Below are 20,361 nucleotides of genomic sequence, written 5' to 3'. Positions count from 1 at the left end.
CCTTGTAATTGCCGATGTCTCAACACCGTACATCAATGCGGGTCTAATCACAGTTTTATACACTCTTCCCTTCATTCTACAATTTACTTTCTAGTAAAAAAATTAAAATAAATGATAAAAAAGAAAAAAACTCCCCACTAAGAGGCCATAGATTCACTTTTATTGGTGTTGACTCTGACGATCCACGCCATACAGGATTATCACTGTCCTGTGTGCTGTTGACGCTTGTGCACAAGGAGCAATGCAAAGTTAGATATGTAGGATAGCTGAAGTAGAAATAGCAATAAAGAAAGAATGATAACATATATAAGGGAATTAGTCCCGCACTAGCCACAACAGTTGTTGGCTGCAATATGTCCAACTCCGTAATCCAGATCGTCAAGCATCAATAGAGAGTCTGTCGTAAAAGGCAGATGAGGAGCCTGCACAAGTCTACCGGAGAATAAAGAAGCAAGTAGCCTTCATTGACGAAGGAACAGCTGCGCAGTGAAGTCTTGAAGTAGATTGCAGTTTTTCTTGTTAATTATGGTAGTAGCTTCATACCCATGATGAGAAGAAGAAGAAATAGATGCAGGGGCTGCCGAAATGCTGAATAAACACTGCAGTGGAAGAGAATAAATAAATAAATAAATATTCATTTATTGCAAATACAGCAAGCCCATCAAAGGACATGACTAGGGGCAGATAATAATACAAAGGAAATAACATAAAATAATCGAATATATGTACATAGCAGATTTCATATAGACATTAATAATGACTAAGAATTATAGTTATGAATTAAAAATGAATTCGCAGAACAGGACATTTGGCTTTCAGTTGCAGTTACTGGGTTGGAGGCAGGCTGCTGTTTTTATTTCTCTACATTTTGTTGGAGATCGACTCCTATAGGCTTCAGAGTTGATTAACCTGTTGCAATCAATGTTGTGATGATTTATGACGTGAAGGGATGCATTGGGGATTATTCTATCCATTTGCTTGAGCCTGGAGAGGTTGGATTTGAATTTCTGGTTTCTTGAATTTTCCCTGTTGGGGACAGTTGGCTAAGTTTGTTGAATCGCTTTCAGAAGTAATTAACTTTGCAAGAAGCATGACTCCAGACTCGTTGATCATCTGCTCCATAGGCTTTGTTTTTAAGTTTTCATTAAGCTGTTTCCTGGATATTGTATGGGAAAAAAAAAAGCTTACTATTGAACCATCTAAGAACCCAATATTCTAGGGCAAGGAATTTCTTGACGGTTACATGAGGAGCACCAGATCAGATTTCAGAAGCATAGGACACAATGGGAAAGCAAGTAACCATAGATGCCGCGGTTATGGACCAAGCCTACAAGAATCGCCGCAACATGTACACAGCCTACATCGATTACCGCAAGGCCTTCGACTCCGTGCCTCATAGCTAGCTAATAGAGGCGCTGAACATCTACACAGTCAATCCGATAGTGACAAACTTCCTAGGAGAAACAATGGCGAAATGGAGTAGAACCATTGAGGTCGAAAACATCACAACCAGGACAATCCCATCACGAGAGGAATCTTTCAGGGAGATGCACTGAGCCCATTGTGGTTCTGTCTAGCACTTAACCCGCTACAAGGAACTCCAGAAGGTCGCAATCCTGAACACCTGTAGCATAGTCAGAGAGGTCCTCGACCAACAGTAACAGCAGAGTTAACAACGACCACCCTGTGTACTTGGTAGCAATACCCGTCACGAGGTGGAACCCCCCCAATCAGAGAGAAACAATATAATAATAATAATAATAATAATCATTATTATTGTAATTATAATTATAATAATACAGCAGAATTCAATATTTATTAATATTCATCAAGTACACTATATCTCAAACTCATTAAGGATTGTAAAATACTTATTAACGTGTTATTGTTATACAATTGCTTAAAAAACTAATCGTACAAGAAATTCACTTGCACACTCAAGCACCTAGCAGAGAAATTCACACGAGTGATAATGCAACCAGGGACAATCCGGAATTTTCTCTCTCAAAGAATCACATATCTCAAAAGCATTAAACAGATTATTTATAATGTTCCAATTCTCCTTTTGATTTATATGTTTAATCATAAGAATTTGATTTAATAAGATTTTTTTTTTGTTTTTTAATTATTCCTATGCTACTTATAATTACCGTAATGTTCTAATTTTGATGGATAATTTCTGGACTGCCTAAAATATTTATCTCCTTGAACCCTTAAATCTTCAGTTTCCTTTGTTATTCAAGGTTTCTTAAACTTACTTATCATATTATTAAAATATGTATTTTTTTCAACCTGAATAATCTTAATTTTTCTGCGTGTTAAACCTTGAATTATTAATTATTTGTATTATTTTGTTTGAAAATACATTTACACTTGTCTAATTTTCTTGCTCTTGTATAAACATGTTTTCTAAAATTTATTTGAGCTTATTTGATGATAAACAATTTTTCTCCCTATAATCATTTTTTTAAATTTTATTTAGATAAATGTTGTTTTAAGTTCTTATCCACTGTTAGTATTTATTCCATGTTCTATGATCTGAAAATCGATTTACTAATATACTAGGGGCTCTGTCCCATGCTCGCTTTGTTCGCCAACCCCCGTGCATGCTCTTCTACATGATATGTAGAGGTATGAGTAAGTCAAATCTTTTCTACGTAAAAGACACACTGTTCGAAATGCACTGATCGATTTCTAATGAGGAAATGACCTATATAATTATTTACCTGTGCATTCGTAGTGCGCGGCATTCTTAAGGTCGAATAAATATCATTATGTAGTTATTTACCTGCTTTTACATGGAGTAGTTCACCTAGGAATAGGGCTGGTAAAAATTCAGATCTTGGGTACTACTCTACTTCGAATAAAAGTCAGGGAGAGGTCAGTGATTGGCAGGTGCCACTCACTGTTTAGCACCGCCTCCTTTCCTCCTAGGTTGGCATGCCTATGGTGTTTATCTCCTCACTTTCCGCTGTTTTAAAATCAGAAACATGTTTTCCGATTTTAAAACAGAGGCAAAAAAGGTTATAATGGAACATCAAATGTTAGACAGTGAAGCACGTGGACGAGATTGGTGAACGTTATGGAGGCAGTTGTAAATAATTAATTGCAATAGTACTGACGTAATTGCCTCGCTCTCTTCTCCCATTGGCTCGAATAAATATCACTAGGAGGAAATCTGTTTTAATGTATAGAGAGATAAGACTTAGTGTAGTTCAACTTTATATTAGTCATAAAATGAGCTAAACAAGAACGTAAAAGTTCTGTCACCTTCCATTTTTTGTTGCCTTGTTATTCCAAATAAGATGTGTTCAAACCCATAATTGTTTAAAATAGTAGAGAATTTAAATATCACTTTGTCTGATTCATAATTAAGTATATTAATATTACAATATCATACAAATATAGTCTTATAAGACTGTATATATTCCCCTTGCAAAATTATGCCTTCCAATTCTATTAAAAAATTGTTTACAGATTTTGATGGCAGCCTATAGAAAGCACAAATCATGAAGGCATGATTAAAATCTTCACCTAATAATTTGAAACAACAATTTTCACAAAAATAACTTGAGTAATTTACTTGAACTGCCTTAAGGCATGTTTTATAATATAATACATTATGATTCGTCCGACTCTCCGAACTATATATATATATATATATGTCCGAACTATATATATATATAAAATATATGTCATAACTATACAAATATAGTTTTGTATATTTTATCATGAGAAATTTCTCTATTTGTTATGATAACCTCACTTAAGGCGATACATGAAATAAATTCTCTTATTTCAATTATATAATGCAAAAAGTTGAACCAGTTTTTTCTTAATGACCTGATGTTCAAAGCTAACACAAATAACTGTTTTTTTTTTATTATAAGAGCTTTTAATTCTGGATTATTCAAGAAATGTACAGGTAAATTAAAAAGATGTGATTCCTCAAAAAGCATATAAGAAAGTTTATCATTACCTAATATTAAAGTTTCAAAACATTACATTAATACAAAGTAACAGGGTTTATCTTACATTCTGCAAATCTTTTGAATTCAAAATTCTTATAGCTCTTGATGATTCACTCATTATCATACGTAGATAGCCCACTATCTACATACGATAACATTGAAGAGAATGTTATTCGTTATAATTTACTTCGTAGTTAGAATATACTTCGTACTAATGTTAACAAGGAATGATCAAAATGAAGCAGACAATGAAATTGTTACTAGAACCCCAGACTCACTGGAAATCAAATCAAATAGGGATGTGCAGCTTAGAGATACTCAAAATACGCGAAGGAAACTCTGTAAATCGCAGGATAAGCAAACGGCTCTTGATAGCGTTATCAGCTAAACATTGAGACGGATCTTGCTCTTTTGGAGGACGGAAAACATAAAAAACGACACATATGGAGGATGATAAAAGTACCGTTCAATGCCCTGATTCTGTGCGAAAGATTTCCCTCACGGTCGAAGAAGTGAACGTGCAGTTACAGTTCGACTGCGAAACGAATGAGATCGTAAGAGACTCGGAGGATGATCTGTAAGACAAAGTCTTACAAATATATTTCTCTTAGTGAGAATAGCACGTAGAAGTCAAGCATTTAAGGAATAAAAAAAACAATATTTTGCGAAAATATTTCCATTACTGGAAGTAGGCGTGGCGGTAGGGCGCTTAAGAAATATGGTAAAAAATGGTATGGTCAGGTCCGAAAAGGTTAAAATTAAAAGTTTCGGAACACTAGTTTAATCCCACTATTACACCGCTACTTGACGCAACACAGTGCAGAGGGAGGGCGTCGGTATGGAGCAGTTCAAACGTATGGTCAGTAGGTGATCTAGTGGTAATACACTGGTATGCAAAATTTAAGGACCAGTCAGGTTTTCACCTGTAGCTTCTGAGGCCTGGATATCGGGAAAGCATACCAAAGGAACCTCGTGAGGTACAGAAATGATGAAGAAAACAACAACGGAAACAAAACGGTAATTTTATTCAAAAATGGCAACATAGCACTGGCTGCCATGATCCGGATGCATCACTTCCAAAGATGGAACAAAGGAAAGAGTTAATCCTCAGTAGGAGATACGACGACCCCTAATGTCGATGCAGGCTTTGCACCGCCTGTCCATACTTAGAACAATGTTGTTGATAAGTTCTTGCGGTAACATCGTCCATTACTCTGTCAGCGCCATCTTCAGCTGGTGAACATTTTCTGGCGGTGGGTGTGGACGTGCCGCTAGGCGTCTCCCAGAGCGTCCCATAAGTGTTCGATGGGATTTAGATCGATGGAACGGGTAGGCCAATCCATACGAACAATGTCCTCACTTTCCAAAAGCATATCAACAGCTGCAGTGCGATGGGGTGTGGCGTTATCATCCATAAACACAAACTCGGGGCCAATGGCACCTCGCAACAGACGCACATGGGGAGGGATTACCTCAGTACAGTAGCGTGCACTGGTTACAGTACCGCCTTCCAGTATCTGGAGTTGTGTACGTCCATCCAAGATAACGCCTCCCCAGGCGAGAACATTTCGACCGCCATATCGATCCCTTTCAGTGATGTTTGCGGGGTGATAGCGTGTGCCAAGCTCTCGCCAGATTAGCTGACATCCAGAATCACTGCTGAGACTGAATGTACCCTCATCAGTAAAGAGTACTTTAAGTAAAGATTTTGTGATTGTAACCTTTAGAAATAGTGTTAGTCCTTAAGTTTTGCACACCAGTGTAGATGAAAGAGTTCCATTGTGTGGGAAAAACAGAATGTGAGTTACTGATGTACGAGAAGAGTGATTGGGTTGGGTTTAAATTAGATAGGCGGAAATAAGTTAATGAGAAGAAAATAAATAAAGTTTTCGAGCCAAAAAGTGTGTGGGGGGGGGATTGTTGTTGCTGTTCGGAATGGTTGCTATTGTAGTTCTGGGTACATCAAATGAGAATGAAAGTTTGTCTATCAAAATTCCTAGATATTTATTATAAAAAAATAAATTCTTTATTGCTGATAAGTAGAGAACATGTACTAGAAAGACAATAATACTCGTCACGGCGACATGGCCAGGAGTTTTACATTATAAATGAGATTAAATGGCAAAAAAAAAAAAATTACCGTTACATGGGAAACTATGAGTTACACAAAATTAAACATGTAAAAATGAAATTATAATAATGAAAATATGAGGAACTGAACGTTATATGGAGGAAATTATCCCAGTTCCACAGATGTAATCCATTCGAGGAGCATGTGACGGTATTTGTAGTCGGTAGCCAATTTCTGAAGGTCGACTCCAAGACGGAGCAGTGCCTGAATTTTGGGGAGTGCCTGGGCAGGTAGGAACCGACTACACAGTTTCAACAGGTTGTATTTGAGGATTAGTGTGGGCTCTGACCGGCCATGAGGTTTGTTATGGTGGATCTATTTTCGACTGCGAAATGGAACTTTCGGCTTCTGTGGCGTCAGCTGTTTGTTTAATGCTGGAAGGGAGTACCTTTTCTAGAAGTCTGAGGAAGGTGGAAGAAGTTGAGATTGGTCTGAAATCTTTTAGGCTTGTTGGTGCTATAACCTTAGGCAGTGGCCTTACAGAGTATTTATTCCATTGAGCAGGGAAAACTCGTGTGGAAAGAAAAGAGTTGTGATTGAGAATAATGCATCTAGGATATAGGGGCTAAGGTATTTAATTATGAAATGAGGTATCTTATCACGGCCGGCGGTACTAGATGGACGCAGCAAGTTAATAGCATATATCAGTTGCTGTCTTGTGATGGAAATTATGGAAAGGTCATATGGAAAGCAAACTGAGAGTTTTGGAGAGGAATTTCAGCAGAAGCGGAATTGGTTTTGAATCTTGAAAGGTAGTCCATCCAGATATCTAGATCAAGGTTTGAATTAATGTGACTGTGTCTTGATGAGTATGGCGCTTTTCCTTTAGACAAGGTAGCATCGGTGTATCTCTTTATTGCTGATGCTTTGAGTCTGTTGAACATAGCTCTTGCTCTGGAGTATAGGATTCGATCTTGGGTTGTGCCAGAGATTTTCCACTGCCTGTGAAGGTACTGCTTGTTGTGAAAACTGCGCGCTAGATCTTTGGTCCACCAAGCTCTAGTTCTTGGAGAAATGTGTACCGTTTTGGCTGACGCATAGAGGGTGACTGTATCTTGTGATTAGATCAACTGCGAGGATTGGGTGATATCCATCAAACACATGCCATGGAATAGCCTGCGCTGCCTCGAGGCACTTTTTTGGATTCAGAAAATTCGGAGAGAATATGATTTTCTTTTCAACAGTATTATGGCAATTGAAGCTGGGCATAGGCAGAACAAGAAGTAATGCAATTGGGTCGTGATCTGAATTGAAGGACTTTTCTGGTGGAATGTCGAATATGCAAATTCCAGAACATAGAATCAAGTCAAGGCGATTGGTGTCTCGTTGGCTCCTCATTGATAATCGTAAACTTTAATGGAGAGAGATTGTTCATTAGTCGTTGAAGTAGAGGACTCAGGTGGGGTGGAAGGTTAAAATCGCCGCAGAGAATGTGCGTAGCAGAAGGGTGTAACTTACTCATTATTCAGCCAATAGCATCGTCAAATGTTGCAATACCCGGAGCTGGGGGGTATGTAGATTGCTGCTAAATCTATTAAACAGGCATTAAATTTCACAGTCACGAGTATTGCTTCATAATATAAGGAGTTTCTAAATGTGACGTGCACAAATTTCATGTTGGAATCTTTGACGAAGATGGCAATACCCCTGCCTCGAGATTGAGATCTTGATATGAATAACGATGAAAATCCAGCGGCCGGAGCATAGGCAATTGACTCCTGGTCAGGATCAAGCCATGTTTCTGATAGACAAACTACATCCACGGTGTCGGACAACAAGAGTTGTTCGAGAGTTTCAAGCTTATTTCGGAGGTTCCGGACATTTTGGTAGAAAACTCTAAGGGTGAGTTGAAAGGGAATTTTTATAAGTGCTGATCTATTTGTAGATGCTGTTGAACACCTCAACAGATTACGCCCGGTGGAAATTATACTATTAATTGAAAATGATTGAAAATCAGGGTTATGTGGTGTCACATCGGTATGTTTATAAACAGTAGCTGGGGCAAGAAAGTGATTGAACCTGGACATGTGGTGCGGTGGTTTTCAACAGTCGAGAGACGCTAGTGTAGTTTCACAATTAGTTAGTCATGCAGGGGGGGGGAGCTGTGTCATCTTTCGGTTTTGCTTATAAGATGAAGTTGAAGTGGATGGTTTTGGGTCTTTCGATTCATAAAAAGGCCTGATTAGAGTGCCACCTGGCCATACAGATGTGGATGCAACAGATCTGAATGCCCGACTTTCGCAAACTACTCTAAAAGACGAGTAATTTTGCAGATACTTTGGTATGCAGTTCTTTACTCACTGCAGCCTCAATTTCCTAGCAGTTGTCAGTGGCCCCAGTCGGGAAATAAAAAGGCTTCTGTGCTGGGAGGTGGAAGGCTTGCTCATCGATCTCAGAATAGAGGACGTGGAGGTATCAATCCTAATCTGACACTTTTCCTTGATATTCGCAGGGTGACTCTTAATTTGAAAGGGGGTTCTGATTAGCTGTTAATTGAGATGAAACTGAACGGGTAACAGTGATTTTTTCCCAAAATTGTTTGTTCATGATAGATGAGCAATGGCTGCTTTCAGACAGCAGCAGCAGCTGCTTGACACGAATTCATGACCGGGACTTCGCTGTTTGCTACATTAGGGAATTGAGATTCCTCTGAAACGTGATTGGCTCCCTGAGTATTTGGGCAACATTCCAATTCGGCGGGACTCTGCGGATTGGGCGGTGAATCGAGTATTGATTCTGTTAACTGTTTCATTTTGTTTGGAAAACTTATGAATTTTGAAGCATCTGGTTTTGATTTGCATATTAGTATACAGATCATTAAGAGCATACATCAGTTTATCTATTAACACAGGTATGAAATTTCTTTGCAACTCATCTGCGACAGACTTGCTTATTGACTCATTCTGGATTTCTGGCCTTGAGTTGTCCTGCATGGACAGTGCGGCCGTTGACACTATTCCTGGCAAAGAGATATCAGTTTGGATCGTTGCATTATTAGTGCTCCGGGCCTGAGAAACAGTTAATTTGTCTTTGGTACACGACGGTTGCAACAAGCTTTGAGACAAAAAAATTATCTCACCCCTGATACACCCCGGTGTTTTGCAACTGATTAACTTGGGTGTTTCGTTATGACAGTTATTGAGGGTATCCGCAGGGAGGATTGATTTAACGGTATTACGATTCTTTGAAATTACATCAGATGGAACATTTCGCGACAAAAATTGTATACTGATCATGTTATTCATATCAGAATTTCCATTCATGTTGCTATGTTCAGATGGTCTGCTATTGACTGCGTCTACCCCTTTTGATTTAAGTTTCATTTCGTGCAGATTGTAAATTGAAGCATGGTTGTTCCTTGACGCACACGTCAAATTATAGATTTTGTTAACTTGTTCGCTGAGTTTAGCATTCCGTTGTTTTTCTCTTTCTGAACTCATTATGAGTTCTTGCTGAGTTGTTAATATCGTCCGTATTTTCTGTTTTAAAAGGTCCTGGTTGGTAATGATCGTATCTAGTCTGTTTCGTAACTCATCTATATGGGATTTCAAGTCGTAATGATTTGTGTTGCTTCGACTTATTGACGAGTTTTGCTCTGAACAAATTTGATTAATTAACTGTAGAGTGTCTGTACAATTGGTGTCTTATAGAGTGAGTTTGGGTCCAAGGGTTTCTATCTCTGAATCCTCAAAAGAGACTTCGTTATCTGATAATTCATCAATACTCTTAGAGAGCGCTTCTTTTCGTTTTTTATCAGATATTTTCCCGGTTCGGATTGTCTCTGTTGCAGTACAGCCAGCACAAATCCATTTTTTTTTTTTTTTTTTTATCATTAGAATTATTTACTATTTATTTATTAGTATATTTATTATCTTTATTTTCCTAGTTGAGTTTTAAAATTCATTCTTTTTGTTTTATTAGGATTTATTATTCATTTATTATTAATAGACCACTGGAGCTCATTAAGGATATAATTAACAGTTTGCTGATGAACTACCCTGAGCTACCTCGAACGATGAGTTACCATTGATCTACCTCGAGCGGTCACCTGCAAAAGTTATAATTCTACAACAATCAAAATCTTTTACAAGCCATTCATTTAGTGTCATGTTCCACAGTAATGGCCCCTACACCGATCCTGGCATAACTTGTCTTATTAGACTATAATGTTGTGACTTCCTTATTATCAATCTGTACAGAAAATAACTTATCTATAAGATATATAATTAATAAGGACAATCCAGTTTTCTTAGGTGGTCACGGGCTTCCTCTCACCAGACGGAATCATAGGAGTCCATCAAAATCTGCATGTATTTCCAATTCATACTTGACACTAAAACTCCGTAAAGTAGGAACAAAATCAGCAAGGGCATCCCACAAGATCTACCTGCAGAAAACCCATACTGTTTGTAAAAAATCTTGTTTTTATCTACTAGCATTTGTGTTGTTCGTAGGGTGATTAAAAGCTGTAATATATATATATATTTTTTCCCAAATTAGCCAGAAGTGACATTGGTCGGTATGACTTTGGATGCTGGGCCAGTCTGCTTTTCTTTCCAACCAGTTTTATTAAGGCTACTTTCCATTTTTTGGGGAATATACCATCACACAAACACTTATTATATAACGCTAATAAAACCTCAGGAAAGAATTGAAAGAAGTTTAATAAAAAACATTTTCAATTGTATATATTCCAGGACATTCATTAATATTACTCTTCTGAAGAACTTGTTCCAATTCATCTATAATAAAGGGTTCAGGTTGATTTTCCGTACTATAATTAATGCTTGCCTCCCTTATTTCCGTATGATATTGCCAATCATCTGTAGGAAACAACCTTTTAATGAGAAAACATTTATCTCTGTACTAGAGTAAAATCGATTAGTAACGAAATTTTCTTACGGTAACGGAAATGACGCAATTGATTGGTAACGAAATTTTCGTACGGTAACGGAAATGATGCAATTGATTGGTAACGAATTTTCTTTTACAGTATTGACGCAACTGACGTCGTTCGTATTAGATGGTTGTTACATTTTAAATTGACGCAAATGACGTCACTTCCTAAATGGCGCTAACGATGCTAACTGAGTCACTGACGTTGATTCGGTAGAGTAAGCCGCGGGTTGTAATATTATGCAAGAATAAAAGCAGAATATTATGCAAGAAAGCGGGTAGTAATATTATGCAAGAATAAAATCTGCTTCTCAAGATTTTGATCAACATCAACTTTCTAAGTAGCGTAAGTAAGTTTCGATCAAACTATTCAAAAATTTAAATGGTTTTACTCTAGTGCCGCTATAGATGTTTTCACATAAAAAAAAACAAAAAACAAAAAAAAACATCTGTCGTGCGTACAGGGTACACACGAAATAACTCATCTGTATGCAATTTTTCTTTTGAATTTTTATAAAACAGACCATTGGGTAACGAAATTGGTGTTACCCTTAGTCGCAACTTACTCCCACGTATCACGTTTCTTAATTAAAATTTCTGTAGTATATCTATTTTTAATGGTCAGGTATTCATTATGAATTCGATCCACCTCATTTTCCTATCAATGCCTGTGATGTTGGTATTTCTTCCTGGTAGAATGAACTGACTTTTTTAATACTGTTAACTCGTGGTTTCACCAAGTGCAATAATTCCTTGGAAAGACAATCTTTTTAATCGTTGACTTATACGGTGCCTTCAGCAGATAGGTATAAATTTGATCTACCAAATCAGCAATAGAAATTAAATCTAATCTAGTACAGTTAAAGGTTATAAAATCAGTCTTTATAGACATTTCAAATGCATTCCGATTAAAACCTAATAAGGTGCACCGGAATAGTCCTGGTTTGATCATAATTACAAACCATAATATCATTAATTTCATAAGTGATAACTATGTGTCACTTATTGTCCAGTCCGTATGAATCATTCAATTTGTTAGCTGGTTACGAAACGCATAGTTACTTATTGTAATGTCGCATTTTGATTGCCCTGCAGTACGATAATAAGTTGTACAAATACTAGGACTATTGACTATAAATAAATTATGACTGTCTAAAATTTCTTCCAGCATTATTATTCCTCTAGAGTCCGTCGTTGACTATACTAGTAACTTAATTATGCATTTATATCTGAAGATATGATAACTATATTACCTCCAAAATATTGCGTGGCATGTTATAGATAATTAACTCAGTAAAGTCAACAAAAGGTAAAATATTGAAATTAAATAAAATGAAATTGAATAACACGTAACCATAACACATACTGCATTTTTAGAATTTAAATTATTTGTTGCAACTATATCAATATTCTTTTCATTATCACTATTTAAAGTTTTGGACCTCCTTCCTCATATTCTATTACTATAGCATTTATTGGAAATCCTGCAATCTTTGAAGTTTGACCAAACTGAGCCATAACACAATAAGATTCTTGTATAGCAATAATAGCTATATCCGTAGGTTGAGGCTATATCCCTTCCAAATTCTTTTAACTATACGATTATTTTCGGCAGCTACCCTGATTTCATTTGATACAGTACGAGATCTTTGGCCATTTGTCTGCATTATCCTTAATTTAAGAGTAGGTTCTTTTAAGTTTGTCTCCATTATTATTATTATTATTACAGATATTATCGATTATTGATCCTCAGTCTTCCCAATGCACGCTGATATTCTGGACCTACCGATCTCATACTGAATGTTGAAAATCACGTTTGCGACGTTTGGAAACTACCGGCAAACGTGAAAATCACGTTTGCCATAGTGGACACAGTGGACATAGTGTTTTTTGTTATGCGGTTCCCGTGGTTTCCCACAAATCCGCGTTAAATACTCTGTTAACATTGCAAAGCCAGTCAGTGTGGGTTATGTGTGAGTAGTGTGTTGTTTGACTGGCCTCTTCGTTACTGGGAGGCGCGATCACCAGGAAGGAGCCTCCCAGCATCCGTCCACTGGCACGAGGAGCCGGACCAGGGAGTTAAAGACATCTGACGGGCCGTCCACACTCTTGCAGGAGCGAGAGTGGGGAGAGCCAAGGAAAGAGCGGAGAAGAGACAGGAAAGTGGAAGACAGACAAGATAGCGAGGATGACAGAGCGTAGGCATCCTCCCAGGCGAAACGGAGCAGGAAGAGTGCTAGGTGCCGTTGTGGGAGTCCTGGAGAAAGACTGTGGGTAGGAAGAAGAGAATAGGTAAAGTTCAAATTAAAGAATTCAGGATCGTCACAATGGAGAATCACGGAGCGGCGTCGACAGGGCTGTCCGCCATTTGTAGTTTCATGTCTGGAAGTTTCCGGTGCTGGGTATCAGTTGCTGTCTAGAGGAGGTTATCCAGGAGTAGTGTTCGGGAGTTGCAGGTGATGCCAGCGACGACGAAAGACCTCGTTGGCATAACTGGTCAGTGCACGGAAGGCATCATTAGATGCCAATAACTTGGTTTCTGGCCGAAGTGATGTAGTGTGGAGGTCTAGGAGTAGTTGGTTTCTTAGATCTAAGTATACGTTGCATGAGTACATCACGTGATCCCAGTCTTCAGGTTCTCCGCAGGTACAGAGGGCACCTCGACTAGGCCGAACTCTAGAAGGCGTCTCTTGAAGGACCCGTGGCCAGTTAATAGGAAGGAAGCATAGACGTTTGGGAAGAACCGAGTGGAACGTTGTTTGTTGATGTAGGTTACCTCGGGGAGGAAAAGTTTAGTAGTTGCACCAGTTGTGGAGTTATTCCAGCGGGTTTGCCATAAGTTTATGAATTGTAGCCACACACGTTTTTGTTCCTGTTTGATGTCGGTATCGGTACAGGTTTGAATAGTGAGGAATTCAGCTTCCTTATTCTTCTAGATGGCATGAGAAAGTCCGATAAAAGCGACGTGGAGGTCCAAAGGGAGGCGGCCTGTTAGTAGCTGTAGGGCGGCAGTTGATGTCGTTCTACATGCGCGGGTCATTTGTAGTAGCATAAGTCGTTGAGTTTGCTGAATTTTACGTTGAGAATGCACTAAAGTCATTCGGTGGTACCATACTGCAGCTCCATATGTGACAATTGGTATAAATACTGCTGAGTATAAAAGGCGTAGAGTTGGTCCTTTAAGACCCCAGTCCTTGCGGGTAAAGCGTGCTAACATACTGATGTAATTTTTTATCTTTTCTTTGATAGCTTGGATATGAGGAATGAAAGTTCTCCTGTCGTCCAAAATTACTCCTAGGTACTTCACCGATCGGTAGTTTTCCAGTGGGCGGCCATTAAAACGTATGGTAGGAGGTCTGGAGACTGAGAGTTTATTTTCCGTGGCCCATACGGACAAAGCAGCGAGAACAACCGTAGCCTGGGTTTCTATGGTGGCGCGGGTGGGGCCCTCAATGATAATAACCATGTCGTCGGCATAAGAAAGCTGAGTAGTGTGTGGGTAGTCCCTCAGGAGCCAGTCGTCGAGTATCATATTCCAGACAGCTGGCCCCAGGATGGAGCCCTGGGGACAGCCTCGGGTTAGATGTCGGGTGATGCAGTGATATTTTGTTTTGATGCTGACCTTGCGGTTAGAGAAGTAGCTTTTGAGGCAGTGGTAGAAATTCCAAGTGCAGTTAGAGACTCTGGCCCTCTGAAGAACGCCCGGCCACCACACTGTGTCAAAAGCTCCTTTGAAGTCAATGAAGATTGCCAGTACATAAGTTGCATCCGACTGTTCTGCAACTTTGAGGGTTTTAGATAGAGCATCAATTGTGGAGCACCCTTGTTTGAAACCAAATTGAAGCGAGGATGCCAAACCACTGGCTTCATATCGGGGTTGGAAGCGGGAGAGCAGCAGTCTCTCAAAAACCTTGCCGAGAATGGGAAGCAGCGCAATCGGGCGATATGCCTCGGAAGTACCTGTGGGATCCTTAGGTAAGAGCCTCAGGTTAGCATGCTTCCAACGTGATGGAAAGTTACCCTCATTCAGATAGGTGTTGAAGAGCTGAAGAAGTATCATTGGAGCTATGGCCCAGAGACGTTGCACAGTCTCGCCTTCATAAAATCCAGACCAGGAGCTTTACCTTTTTTGATTTTTTTAATTGCTGCATCGACTTCTTCCTCTGTGAATGGTTCCTCCATATTGTCTGGCTGGAAGCTGGAATTTTGTACTGCTATCGTCCTGTGGATGTCAGTGTCAGAGTTGGTGTTGTCCTGATATATTAGTTCATCCAGAATCCGGTTGATTGTATCTTCCCAGTGTGAAGTCTCAGACGAGTCATCAGAGCGGACAGAGTGTATGACGTCCGTGGATCCCAGCTTATTCCTCACGAGTTTGTGGACTAAACCCCACGGATTCCGGTTCCCCTCAGTCTCGACAAGGGAACGCCAGGAGCTTTGCTTGGCATGATAAATTTTGTTAGTATATTCACGGCGGACTGCTTTGAATCGGTCTCTATACTGTTCTGCAATGTGAGCAGGTTCAGTCCTTCTCTTGCGTTGGTATTCTTTCCGAGCGCGCTTCAGAGAATTGCGCAGGTTAGTGAGTTCCTGCGACCACCATGGAACAGATCTTGGTTTCCTGGAACATTTTTTCATGGAAGCCTCTGAAGCTTTGAGGAGCAGACTCTGCACAAAGTCTGTTTTCTGTGCACTGTTCATTGATTGGTAGAAGTTGCTAGCTGGGTCATGAAGAGCATCTTGAATTACATTGTCAAACTGGTCCCAGTTCGCTGTTTTAGTAGAGAATCTTACAATATCCTGGATAGGCACTTGACGAGGGAGGGCAGAATCGGTGACACTGTAAGTGATGAGGCGATGGTCGCTAGTAGTGGCTGTGTCATGCACCTGTCAATGGAGGAATCTATTGCGAAGAGAAGAAGTAGTTAGTGTGATGTCCAGGTTAGACTCTCCAGTTCCCGAAGAGTAGGTGGTTGGTTGTCCTGGTCTGTTGATGATTTCAAGGCTCCGTGAGGCAATGAATTCATCTAACATATCTCCTCTTGCATCGGTAGAGGTGTTGAACCATTGTGTTGACCGGGCATTCGAATCTGCGGATATGATGACATCAGTGTTCCCCAGGAGGTCGAGAGCTTGTTCTAGTCGAGCTATGTGCGGGAGGATATCTGTACCAAATTGGAAGTATGCTGTTAGGACCGCAATACGGCCGAAGCTGCCTTCTATTGTAGCCTCCGCTAGGTGGGGAGTGCAGAGTGATTCTACTGTGTTACTACTAAGTCTGGATTGCGGACGATGATAGCAGCGAGGCACAATTGGTTTGTCGTCTGGATTTTCCTGAAAGCCAGGGGGTAACCAGAGACCCTTCCACGGATGCAGTATGGTTCCTGAAGGAGAAGAATGTCTAGATTCAACTCGTCCATTAGGGGTTGAAGCTGTGGTGCCACTGAGATGGATTTTTGGCCATTGATTTGAGCTATACGAAGTCTGGGAGAGGGGGGGTTGAGCATCCTATTTTCCATAGTTAGTCTTCTTGCGTACTATATCTGCTGCTCTCCTATATACAAGGCACGCTCCATCCCGCACAGAGTGATCATAGGGTTTGTTAATTGCTTTGCAATTTGAGCATTTAGGAGGTGAGGCTTTCTTCAAACAGGCCTCTGAGGTTGGGTATGTTCATATTGTAGTTTTAAATGTTTTTCTCCAACCTTATGTAGAAATAAAACACAAAGAAAACGAAAACTGGAATCTTGATAACTATGTATTTATAATAAGTTATATTTGTCTGTATTTACAATAAATTATATTTAACTTTACAACTAAAATATATGAAATATACATATAAAATATACATTAAAATATACTGGGTTAAGAACATTAAATACATTAGAATAGAATAAAATACATTAAAATATACTAAATTAAAATCGATAAAACCAAAGCTTTCGAAGGCTCCTGCCTTCTTCTTCAGCGGTATTTTCTTTGTTCTGCGGTGCGTCTTTAAATACCAGCAGGTTCACGGTACTCATCACGTGTTTCATTCCCACGTGTTCCGTTCTCTTGTGTTACGGAATCGGAAGTGGCTCGAGAGTGGGTCATGTGGAACCGTTCATCCCTTCTGAGGATAGTAGCCTCAAAGAGGGGATGGATCCGCAAAAAAAAAACTACAATAGGTGAGGCTTTGTTGGGACAGTTCTTGTAGAGATGCCCTGCCTCAGCACAATGCCCACATATTGGTTGTTTTTTAAGACACTTAGCAGAGGTGTGCCCATAACCAAGACATTTGTAGCATTTCAGGACTGGTACAAAATCTCTGAATCTGTGGGATGACCAGCACAGAAAAATTCTATCCTGGCTGTGTAGGAATCTCCTTATCCTGGGAGACACTTCTATAACCCAATTAAGTTGACCGCGAGTCCGTGCATTGGTGGAAAATTGAATTTTCATCTCATTAATGGCTTCTTCTTTGCTCATCGATTCAAAGAGATTTCTGTTATATACTTCCTCCAGTAGGTCAACTTTCTGGATTGAGCCATCTACATCAAACACAATTAAACTTGGTCCCCTGAGTTTAGGGGTTTCAAAGGTAAGAGTTAGATCTTCAGCTGTGCCGCAAGACTTGATCTGTTCTAGATCTGACTTAGTGGCTGCTTCCAATATTATCACTTTGTCGCGAATTTTGCGAATGTTTTTGATTTGGAGATTGTCTAATTTTGGTTTTATCTTCTTTAGGACGGTGTCCTTCACTCCATCGCTATCTGGGATGTCGCACCCTTCTCTAGCTTTTATAATCAGCATATGCTTGTTCTGTGTGGTGGGGATCTGAGGTAGTTTGAGCGTGGCAGCATAAGACAACTGGTGCCGAGTATCTTCATCAGAAGCTTGGTTGGAAGGTAGCCCGGTATTCAGAGCTGCTATAGTTGGATTTTTAGTTACTTTAGATAGAATTTTATTAGTTTGTTGGAGTTGGGCATTGGTGGCCTTTAGCTGTTCATTTTCTATAATGACCTCATATAACTTCTTCTCTAAAGAGCCCCAGCAGCGCGAAATTTGTAATGATACGGCCCTGGTGACGTTGCTGTTTTTGCTATTGAGACAGTATTCCATTTTGCGCCTCAGTTTGTGTATAATTTTCAGGTTGGGAAAATCTTTGCTGAATAAATTCGGCATTTCATCCCATTCCTCTTCATCCTCCCATTGCTTAGGGGGGAGTGAACCAGATTCGTCTGGTCTTTTGAGAACCTTTTTCTTGAGGGTAGGAAGTCTCTTCGTGGATGCTGCAGGATCACAATCGCTGTTGATCCCATTAAAATCAGCATCGTCGCCGCCGGGAGAGTTGTGCACGGCAGGTATGCCGTGTTCATTTGCCGCGGAAGCCTGTTGTTTCGCGGTCCGAATTTTGTTTTTAGTCATCGCGATCGAGGAGGGAACCCCCTCCGAGTTTTCTTCCCCCGAGTACTGGTGCGGTTGCCTGCAGGAACGCAGTGAAGCTCTACTATGTGCATATACTTTTACTTTTACTTTTCCAGCCATTATGCAGAGCTATAAGCAGCAGATGACAAATCAAGCATTAATAGGGGAAGGGTAGTCAGTTTACTGATCTGCAGCAGAGTTGTAGGAAGAACAATAACGTTTAAGTCAATTGGGTTAACTACAGGTGGTCGCGGGCGGGCAACTACTGCCGAAGGCAATATAGCGACCAAAAAGCTACCTTCACACCAGTGACCTTCAGCTGGTCAAAACAATGGCAGTAGTTTGCTTCGGCTTTAACAATATTGTTCAAACACAAATTAAAATTAAAAGTTACTTATCTGCTATAAGTCCAGTGCCTCCATGACCCATATGATTGGAAAGCATTTGGCTTCCACTATAAGATGATATCTATCATATTGGGTAATAATCTAGATTTTTTACTAAATTTAAGTTACTTTAGAGAGAACAATTTACCATCAACTTGTACTACCGGCCACCTGGCGGGCTTTTTTCAATCACGTTTGCCATGTGGACATGTGTGTGGACATGTGTTTTTGTAATGGGCGGCTCCTAGAACGTTAGTTCAACTCCGCCTCGTATCTCTGTGAAGAACAGTATCACTACAAATGGGCCAGATATGTGTGTGACGTCGGTTTGTGTGTATTATGTGTGTGTTCTGTTGTTCTGTTCTGACCACTTGGCTATCCAGAAGCATCAGTCACCTGGACAGATAATTCTGGGTACTCGTCCACACCACGGGAAGGTGGGCCAGTCTCAGCTAATCACGTACTGTCTCAATACGAGACTCTGATCCACCTGATGTAGCCAAAAGGTGGGCCAGAATCACGTTTGCCAGTAGAATTGGCAGCTCTTCCCGTAAAAATTCTACAGTAGCAAACTTGTTCTTGCTAGCAAAACATGCCCATATTAAACGTCCATCGCCAACTCCCTGGATAGCGGGCACCATGGCCGATGGATCCATGTACTCCTGTTGCTTGCGCGCATATGCAGGCGTCCGTCGGCGTGTTGCACCAGATATTTGGACTTATCCGACCAGAACACTCGTTCCAGTGCTCCAGTGTCTAAACAGCTTGTTGTTCAGACCACATCATTTGCCGTCAACGATGAGGACAGAATGTCGCTTGGGTTGTCTTATGCGAAACCCATATATCTGAGTGTGCTGCGCATTGCCATTTGGTATATTGTTTTTGCATTCCCCATTGTGAGTACTTAGGGAAATGCTGATCCTGGGGTCCGCAACAACTACACTTAAATACTTAACACTTAATACTTTGCATTCCCCATATTGTATTGCGATGTAAAATGTCCCACAGTGACCTGCCGTTGCGGTTGTACGACGCGCTGCGCCCTTCGTTCACCACGAACATCCACCTTGCATAATCATTTACAGTTCTGACGGCGGGAGGTGGTTACACCTTAGCCATTACGGTTATGTTATGGTCAAGGCACACTGTGGTTAAGGTACACCTTAACGACATTGAGCCGTGAGCAACCGACAAGACGTGCCGTTTCCGATATGGAAGCACTAGACGCACGAGCTCCCACAATCATGCCCTTTTGAAATTCCTGATATCCTTGCAATATCCCATAATTGCTACTTTATCACTTTGATTTGCATGACCAGATAAAAATTACCACTGCTCTAGCGTACGAAGCTGTTCGGCTTTTTATACTGCGAGCTGTGCAGCATAGTCCGTTACGGATGGGGTAGTCATATTTCAATGATTGCTGAGTGTATACAAGGTCCAGTCACATTATTATGACCACCGACCTAGTATGCAGAATATGCGCCTTTCGCAGAATGGACCACAGCCAGCCGCCGTGAGAGGGACTCAATAAGTCTGCGGAAGGTTGTTACAGGTATCTGTGACC

This window comes from Mastigoproctus giganteus, chromosome 3, assembly GCF_048544385.1.
Source record: "Mastigoproctus giganteus isolate SK-2022 chromosome 3, ASM4854438v1, whole genome shotgun sequence".
Taxonomy (NCBI): Eukaryota; Metazoa; Arthropoda; class Arachnida; order Uropygi; family Thelyphonidae; genus Mastigoproctus; species Mastigoproctus giganteus.
The sequence above is the reverse complement of the archived record's forward strand: the minus strand, read 5'-3'. Positions refer to the sequence as shown.